Raw genomic sequence first — 9,431 nt, 5'->3', positions numbered from 1 at the left:
TTTGTGGTTCTCAGTTGCCATCCTTCTCTGCTCTGCCTTGGGTGAGTAGCCAAAAGTTTTCAGCAGTACAGGTAACCCTCAACCTATGACCACAATCGAGCCCAATGTTCATGCTTTTAAGTGAAACATTTGTTAAGTGAGTTTTTCCCCGTTTTATGAGTTTCCTTGCCACAGTTGTTAAGTGAATCACTGCAGCTGTGAATTTAGTAACACAGTTGTGAGGTGAATCTGGTTACCCCACAGACTTTGCTTGTCAGAAGTTCATAAAAGGGGATCATGTGACCTCCGGACATAGCAACCATCACAAATATGAACCAGCATTTGAGTTTTGATCACGTGATTACAGGGATGCTGCATCGTTGTAACTTTGAACAGTCACTAAATGAACTGTTGTAAGTCAAGGACTACCTGTGTTGCTGCAATGAATGGCTGCATTTTTTGGATCCCGATTTCCTTCATTTTGTCAATTTAGTTGAGCGATAAACCAAGTGTCTCACTGCTTATAAATGGGCACACATTTTGTGGATAGTGGTTTATGTCCCATGTTTTTACTTTCTTGACAGTTGTAGTGCCCAGAGTTCTTAAGCCCTTTGGAACCACCACAACATTTCTGTGGAATCACTGATCATCCAATATTACAAGAGTTTGTTTATCTTGAACATTTGTTGCATTCTTTAAATATAGCTCTCCTTGTGAATGAAGGAAAGCCTCCCTCTCTCTCTCGCTTTTTTTTCCAATTTCACTATTTTGCCTACAAGTCTATTGATACCATTGGAGATAAAGAAATTTTGGAGCTGTGGAAATTAATTAAATGTATACAATCTCTCTCTTGCTTCTTCTTTTTCCAGCAGTTGAAGCTCTTATCTGCAACTCCTGCAGACAATATAAGAAACCAGATGGTTGTCTCATTGGGGAGCCATCAGTAACTTGCACTGCTAAACGAGGTCAAAGGTGTCAAACTGTCAAATATAATCTAAGTATGTATATTTCTACTTAAAACCTGATATTACTTAGGTAACAATATTCCTTCTGCACATGACACATACTTGTCAATTAAAAATACAATAATTTACAAACCTCTTGTTTTCTGTGCTTTGGGTAGAGAAGAAAGTAGAGAGGGGGTTATGTAATTTGTAGTTTTGATCTAGCAAAGGCAATACATTCCATTTTTACAGATTTTCCAATTTTGGTGGCACCAGCAATTTAGAGTCTCAATTTCCATAATTCCCACCCACTGGAGACCAATATTTTGGAGGTACTAAGAAGGGGAAAGCTATTCTAAGGAGGTTTCTTGGATATGGTGTTCAGGATTTGTTCTGCAACCAGAGATATAGATTGTGCAACCAATGATGTAAGTGAGCTAATCTGTTTCCTCTTTTTATAGAAGGAAGAGCCAAAGGCATAATGACACTACGGTGCACAAATTCGATTAGAGAATGTGTTCCGAAAGTTTCCCATAAAGATGTGGGCAATCTGCAAACAACATGTTGTAATAGAGACCACTGCAACCCACTATAAACAAAACAGCCATGGTGTTCCAACATCACCTCAATTCAGCATATATTTTTCTCTATTCCTTTCAATTTATTTTTCCTTCTTCAAGCTTCTAAAGTTTATGCTGCAGAAAATCTACTGATTAGTTCACCACTTTAAAAATGTGGGATAGTTTTGCAATATGGTTGCAGTTTATCCATTGTATTATCTGGTTCCAGTGAAGAAGCATGAATTGTGAAATGTTTAATCCTTCAGTCTGTGCTTTGTTAAGTCTTCTAGTCACTTCTTCTCCACTTTTGTCAAGAATATGTGTTTGTCTGTCTAGCTTTCTTTCTTTCTATCTATCTATCTATATTTCAATATATATTATATGATTGACAGTTTAATCTAATACATGTATGTATACAGAGACATGTTCAGATTAAATTAAATTAATTTAGAATACCAGTGGAAAAAATATGTCCCATTTTCTGCTATGAAATGTTTAATATAGTTTTGCTGATAAATATTAAATGCTGACAAATCCAAAATGCAAATCCCAAACAACTGTTTATCGGTCTGCCTCTTTGACATCCAATGACTCCAATAAACAGCACTAAGAGGTCAAATAGTCAATTATCCCACCATAAATCATTTCCATCACCTGGATCACAAGAAGATGGTTACTACTATTCCCAAAATACATACAACGATATGTATTGTCTTTTCCAAATAGAGAAGGAATCATAGCATCTTGGAGGATCCCAAACCAAATGCCACATGTTTCAACACAAATTCTTTGCTACTTTCTGGTACCAGTTTTCTATTTTGGATAAAGCCAAGGCAGTAATATCTCCAAATCCTAATCCATATGGCTGGAGTTTGAACATGGTCTATAAAATGTCAACCTGTTCTGTGATTCATTTCTTGGTTTTTTCTGAGATCCTCTTAGGTCCCTCCACCATTCTCAAATACAGAATATTGCATAATAGAAAATTAAGTTTTAGCCAGGAACTGAATAATTATTTTAATTAGTCATACACCCATTCTTTAGTTAGTCATTTATTGAGAGAATATAAAAAGAGGAATTGTATACATTCTGGTGCCTGAGCCACAACAGTTTACCTACTATTATGTATTTTACTAAAATACATACTACTAACATTTTACTAAAAACTTATGAATAGGTTGATATTTCAGAGTATACCCCTTGTATATCATAAAAGGGATTATTTTATCATTGTCCTATAGATGGAAAAAATGGCCAAGTAGTTCAAGACACTTTGGAAACAGTCTTACCATAAACCTTAAGAATAAGCACCAACATTATTGTTATTCCTAACAAAGAAGTGATAAAATAAAACATGTTCCAATGTAAAAAATACAAGACAACAAAATTCTAACTTTCAACCAGTTCTGTTCTAGAATTAGCATTTCAGTGCAACTCTTTCATCTACTAGAGAAAATGTTTGATTAATGCAACAAAGAATTGTTAATATTGTTGAAATTCAATAAAACTTTCTCTCTTGTTTAAAAATGTTTTTGCCTGAGTTTTTCTCTTCTCTTAACAGCACAAAACAAAGCCCACACAGTATTTTCACATCCTATTTTATTTAAGATAAAAGAAGGAATGCTACATAAATATGCAATAGAAGAAAAAAAGAAAACATCAAATCATAAAAGATCTGCATTAATCAACAACATAGTAGACAAATTGGACAACCATTTATCTGGAATGGTATAGGGTCTCCTGTTTGAGCATGAGGTTGGACTAGAAGACCTCTAAGGTCCCTTCCAGCTTGTGATCAATACATTCTTATCAATAAATTGGAAACATCTTTTAACTGTGACTTTCACTTGCAAGCCCCTATTTTTTTTTGATAAAACCCTATTATTGTTATAAAAGCATAGGTTTTCCCCATATCAAACATACAGTATGTACCTTTTCCTTCATTCGTCAGTAAGCAATTACATTTCCTTATCTCTTTGCACAGAAATATTCAAATTAATGTCTCTTGTGTCAATCTGCCTAGGAATTCACAGCATTGCCCAGTAGAGTAGAATAAAATGAACTGAAGTTCAGTGTTGTTTAACATACCATATCTGATCCTGTAGTAGCAACTTAGAAACTGAAAGGACAGAGTGTATCTGTTTCTTTTGAGGAAATTTGCCTATCCTGCTGTAATGTCACCACCATAATTCCTGAACTAAAGACAGAAGACAAAATAGGTGTTCCAAAATTTCTTTGTGGAAATCATCTTCATTGCCTTGACCCATATCAACCCTATCAGAGCCTCAGAATGTGGAACAGAAGAAAGAGAATTCCCTCAAAACATGCCCATTTTCTGACTCAGATAATCTTTTAGCAGTTAATTTGGCAGTTTGTCCCAAGAAAGCCTCCAATAGCCTTGGAAATGGTATAAGCATCTTCATAAGATACATACAGAGGGGGGGAAGGAGGGTCCTAAGAGAACTTGAGTCTTACCAAAAGGAGCAGAATATCTGTGGGTAAGTCTAATGTTAGCGGACTTTCCAGTTGATTAAGAAAGTTTTCATAGCGTCTTAATCAAGCATTCAGGTATAGAGGCACAGAACATACTGCACTGGGCTATTGCTGATTCCTGGTCATCAGATTTTTATTGTAATTTTGGAGAACTTATAGCACCATTTTCGTTATCCAGAGAACTTACATCCATCTGTGACGTGCCCTGAAAATAAGTCTGTGCGAGTTGTGATACTGACTTTGATATCAGTGCAGGATCCCCTTCATCAGTTCCTTCAAACCTCCACCAGGTTCTTCAACCTCATTTAAAAGCAACAGTTACTGAAAGGAAAGGAAACATGAGCAAGGTTTTGTGGTTCTCAGTTGCCCTCCTTCTCTGCTCTGCCTTGGGTGAGTAGACAAAGTAAAAGCTTTCATCTGTGTTGCTGCAATAGGGGTATTTGGAGCAGGGGTGGGATCCTACCAGTTTAACAACCAGTTTGCTGAGTGCGCACTTCGTGAACCGGTTATCTCCCAGGTGATCTTCAGAGCTATAGGTTCTCTCAAACTGGTAAGATCCCACCCCTGAGGCACTGAACTCATTTCCTTCATTTTGTCAGTTTAGTTGAGCCCTAAACCAAGCATCCCACTGCTTGTAAGTGAGCATATTATTTCAGAATGGGGCTTTATGTCCCATGTCTTTTGATCTTTTCACAATTGTAGCATTGACTTAATTGATGGGTATGTTTCAGCTCAGTTTTACATTTTAAAAATGGATAGAAAAAATGGCCAAGATTAATAATGGAATAACAGAGTTGGAAGGGACTTAGGAGGTCTTCTACTCCAATCACCTGCTCAGGCAGGAAATCATATAGCATTTCAGAAAAACGCTCATCCACGTTCTTCTTAACAACCTCCAGTCTTCCAGCACCCACAGCTGCGGGTGGCAAGTCATTCCACTAATCAATTGTTGTAACTGTCAATAAATTTCTCCTTAGTTCCAGTTTGGTTTTCTCCTTGATCAGTTTCCATCCATTGCTTCTTGTCCTGCCTTCCGGTTCTTTGGAGAATAGGTTGACTCCCTCTTCTTTGTGGCAGCCCCTTAGATATTGGAACACTGCTATCATGCCACCCCTAGTCCTTCTTCTCGTTAAATTTGACATTAATTATATTTACACAACCTAGATTTTCCTTCTTTTTTCCAATAGCTGAAGCTCTTACCTGCCTTGTGTGTGAAAATTATTTGTTGGAAACTTCAAAGTGCATCAAGGAAGCCCGACCAAAAATTTGTGTTGCTGAACCTGATCAACCGTGTCACGTTATCAAACATTTTGTAGGTATGTAAGTTTCTACTTAAAATCTGGTATTATTCCAAGGAAAATATTCCTCCTGTGCCTGATATACATGATGCTATTAAAAAGGCAGATCCCCTTCATTTCTGTGCTCTGGGTAGAAAAGAAAATGTGTGGGTCGGGTGTGGCATTTCTAGGTTCTAGAGATCAAATCATGTACATTCTGTTTTACATGTCAACTCCAAGAATTCCCACCCAAATCAAGATTGGAAACCAACAGCTTGGTGGTTGGGGTGGGGGTGGGGGTGTACCAGGAAGGGGGAAGCTGTTCTAAGGAGGTTTCTTGGATAGTTCTTCATTCTTCAAGGTTTGTTGTGCAAGCAGTGATGGAGATGTGCTAATCGGTTGTCTTCTTTTTCAGGTGAAAAACTTAAAGCTGTATTTTTACAAGGGTGCCTTGATCCGGAATGGCCTTGTAATATGAATGGCTCCGTTGAAGCAGGGACAACTAATCAAAGCATATGTTGTGACGATCGTGACCTCTGCAACACAGAATAAAAAAGCAGCGCATGATATTCCAACATCCCCCTCGCTCTTTAGCCTATATTTTTCTCTGATACTTTCAATTGTTTTCTTTCTCCAAGCTTCTAAAGGTTGTGCTGCAGAAAACGATCTGATTACTCTACTGCTTTAAAGATGTGATGGTTTGTTTGGGGATGTCCGGGGAGAGGGGGCGGTCTAGAAATTTAATAAATTATTAAATTATTATTATGTGGCTGTAGTATTGTAGATGTTTTTCTGGTTCCAATAAAGAGGCATGAATTGCGAGAGATGTAATCCTTTAATCTGTGCTTGTTCACTGCTCTAGGTACTGGTCCTTGTCTTTTATCAGGAAGTTGTGTAGGTGTATGTATATGCGTTTGTGTGTGTCCATGCACACACACACATGCACACACACATACACATTTTAAATGAAATGAAATTGTGAAACTAATGGCATAATATGTCACATTTCTTCAATCAACTACTTAATATACATTTCCCTATCAATTATTAAGACTTCAATCAACTACTTAATATACATTTGCCTATCAATTATTAAGACTTGATATCTGCAAAATGCAATCACAAATGTCTGTTGATCTGCCCCTCTGTCATCTAATGACTCTTATAAACACTTGACTAAGAGGACAAATTGTTGAGTATCCTTTCAGAAATCATTTGCATCAACTGGATCACCAGAAGGTCACCACTGTCTCCAAGAGACATACTATGATAGTATGTATTGCCTTGTCCAAATAGAAAAGGAATGTATCCGCAGAAGTGCAGGGTAGCGCAGTGCTGCAGGCTACTTCTGCTGACTGCCGGCTGCCTGCAATTTGACCGTTTGAGTCTTACCAGATCAAGGTTGACTTAGCCTTCCATCCTTCCGAGGTCGATAAAACTAGGGCCCAGATTTTCTTGGGGTGGGGGCAATAAGCTGCCTCTGTAAACTACTTAGAGAGGGCTGTCAAGCACTGTGAAGTGGCATATAAGTTTAAGTGGTATTACTATTGCTATCCCGGAGAGTCCCAAACCAAGTATCCTACAACTCAACATACATTCTCTGGTGCTACTTTCTGGTTCCAGTTTCCTACCTAGGACCTGATCCCCACAATGGAACACCTCTATTGCATAATCTGCACGGTTGGAGTTAGAGCATGGTGTATATCTTATCACAAGGAGACTCCCAGGTTTTGTTTTTGCACTCACCCCTCCCCCAATATTGCTTAACCACACTCCAATAGCTGAATTAGCATGTGCCCGCAAGCAGTAGGTACACACGCCCATCGTTCATACAAATAGAGCTTCATGGACTTGCCCATGTGCACCCATCGTTCACACAATTGGAGCTGCATGAACTCTGTGGACCCCTGTGCAAATCACTAGGAAGCGGCATATAAATCTAAGTACTATTGCCATTGCTATTACAACTGTTGCAGGATCCCTTGATCACGTGACCCAACTCCTGTTCCTTGTCAATCAATGTATATTTACGATGGTTGTCTTACGATGCAATGTCTTAGGATCATTTGATCTCCACTTGCAACCTTCCAACAAACAAAGTCAGTGGGGAAACCAGATTCTTTGAATAACTGTATGATTCACTTAACAATTGAGGCAAGAAAGGTCTTACAGTTGGATGTGACTCACTTAAACACCGCCTTGTTTTGCAATGGAAATTGTGTTTTACGTTTTGATTGTAAATCGAGGACTCCCTGTACGCATGGTAGCAGGATCCTTGGAAGCAAGAAATGCGTGGAGCCCTTTGGAATAGTTTCAGGAAAAGAACAGAATAATTGAAAAGCATCTGTTCATTTATTATTGCTCCATATACGTATATCCAGAAGAAAATTCACGGGTTTTGTTCTAAGTCATTAGTGCTCAATCACTGCTGCACAAATAAGGTGATCAACCGTCCTCCTTCTTTTGTAAGTTCTGTCCTCCTACATGTCCTCCTTTTTGATATTTGAAGGCTAATCTGTTGCGCGTTATGTGACGTATTTTATTAAACAGTTTTCAATGGTGTTTTTTTTACTTCATCGCAAGTATATTGAACAGATATTGAATCTTGCGTTGAATTTTTATCTAAAGAAATGCTAGACATTAAAATAGACGACAATTGTCTCTTTGAAGAAATTAGAAGACTGAATGTATATTTAAATTCTGAAAAATTAATACAATGGGAAAATCAACATGTTGAAATTGATAAAAGATGGGTGGATATTTTCAGCCATTTCAAAAATGAACATATTCCATGTGAACATTTATTTATTCTTGTTCAATTTACGTTGTGCTGCCCTGGAACTAATGCAGCAGTTGAAAGAGTTTTTTTCAATTGCCAATGATTTTTCGACAAGTGAGAAATCGAGATTGAATGTTGATACTCTAGCTGCAGCACTTGCCGTAAAATTCAATATGAAGGATATTTCTTGTTCAGATATTTCCAATATATTGTTAGAAGATGATACATTGACAAAAAATATTAATTCAATGGAAAGGTACTCATTTAAATAATAATTAACAGGCATGTAAGCATAATTACAATATAAAATGTTGCAAATGTTTTTATTATGCATATATCATATTTTAGTGTATTATTGTTGCAATGAATAAAATATTTCTTTTATTTACGATATATTTTTTCCAATTTATTTGTCCTCCTTTTCATTGTAAAAAAGTTGGTCACCTTAGCACAAACCATATGTGGTACTCAGAGGTAGCCTAGAAGAGGCCATTGTCAGTATCAGAAATGTGAAGTCTTTACCATTTATTTTAAGTACTACGATAAGAGAATATTTGTAGCTCGGTTGAACTGTATGCTCCTTGGTGCTCCCTCAACGTGGTTGTTTTCTTACAAGCATTTCATTACTCAAGCTAGGTAACATCGTCAATGTTCATGAAATGAACAACGTGCAAGAAAACAACTAAGCTCAGAGAGCACATAAGACACGCTATATAAATAGAAAAAAGATCACCCTTTTCTGAAGAAAACAAGGTAGTAGCCAGCCCCATATTTCATATGCAAAGGCCACCATTTCGAGAGAATGTGGAATAGAAGAGAGAGAATTCCCCCAAATATGCTCATTTTTTTTTTTTTTTGCCTCGGAACATCTTTTAGCAGTTAATTTGGCAATTTCAAGGCATATGTTTGGCCCAAGAAAGCCTCCAATACCTTGGGAAATGGTATAAGCACCTTCATAAGGTACATACAGAGGGGGATATGAGGGTCTTAACAGACCTTGAGTCTTACCAAAAGGACATAATTTTTTAAAATATTGTTTAATGTTTAATTTTAATTATTTTTTAATTTTTTTTAATATTTAATATTCCAAGTGTTGCCTTCCCAAGTCATTTTTAAGTTATACTAATACTTCATGTTATCTTGATTCTACCCCTGTCTTAATGCTCCCCAGGACTGCACTGGCTTTTTTGGCCGTGAAGCATGGTGCTTGATCATGTTTAAGGGATTGTCCACGAGGATTCCAAGCTCCATCATATTTGGTTTATCTTGCTAAATGTGGAACTTTTACTTTTTTCACAAATGAATTTCATTTTGTTCGATGGGGCATTTTCCCCATTGTTCGATGGGGATTTTTCAAGATCCTTTTAGATCTGAAGTCTATGTTCTGGAGCTTTGGCTA

The sequence above is a fragment of the Natrix helvetica genome, assembly GCF_964273705.1.
Source record: "Natrix helvetica genome assembly, chromosome: 8".
Lineage (NCBI taxonomy): Eukaryota > Metazoa > Chordata > Lepidosauria > Squamata > Natricidae > Natrix > Natrix helvetica.
Note: the sequence above shows the minus strand (reverse complement) of the source record.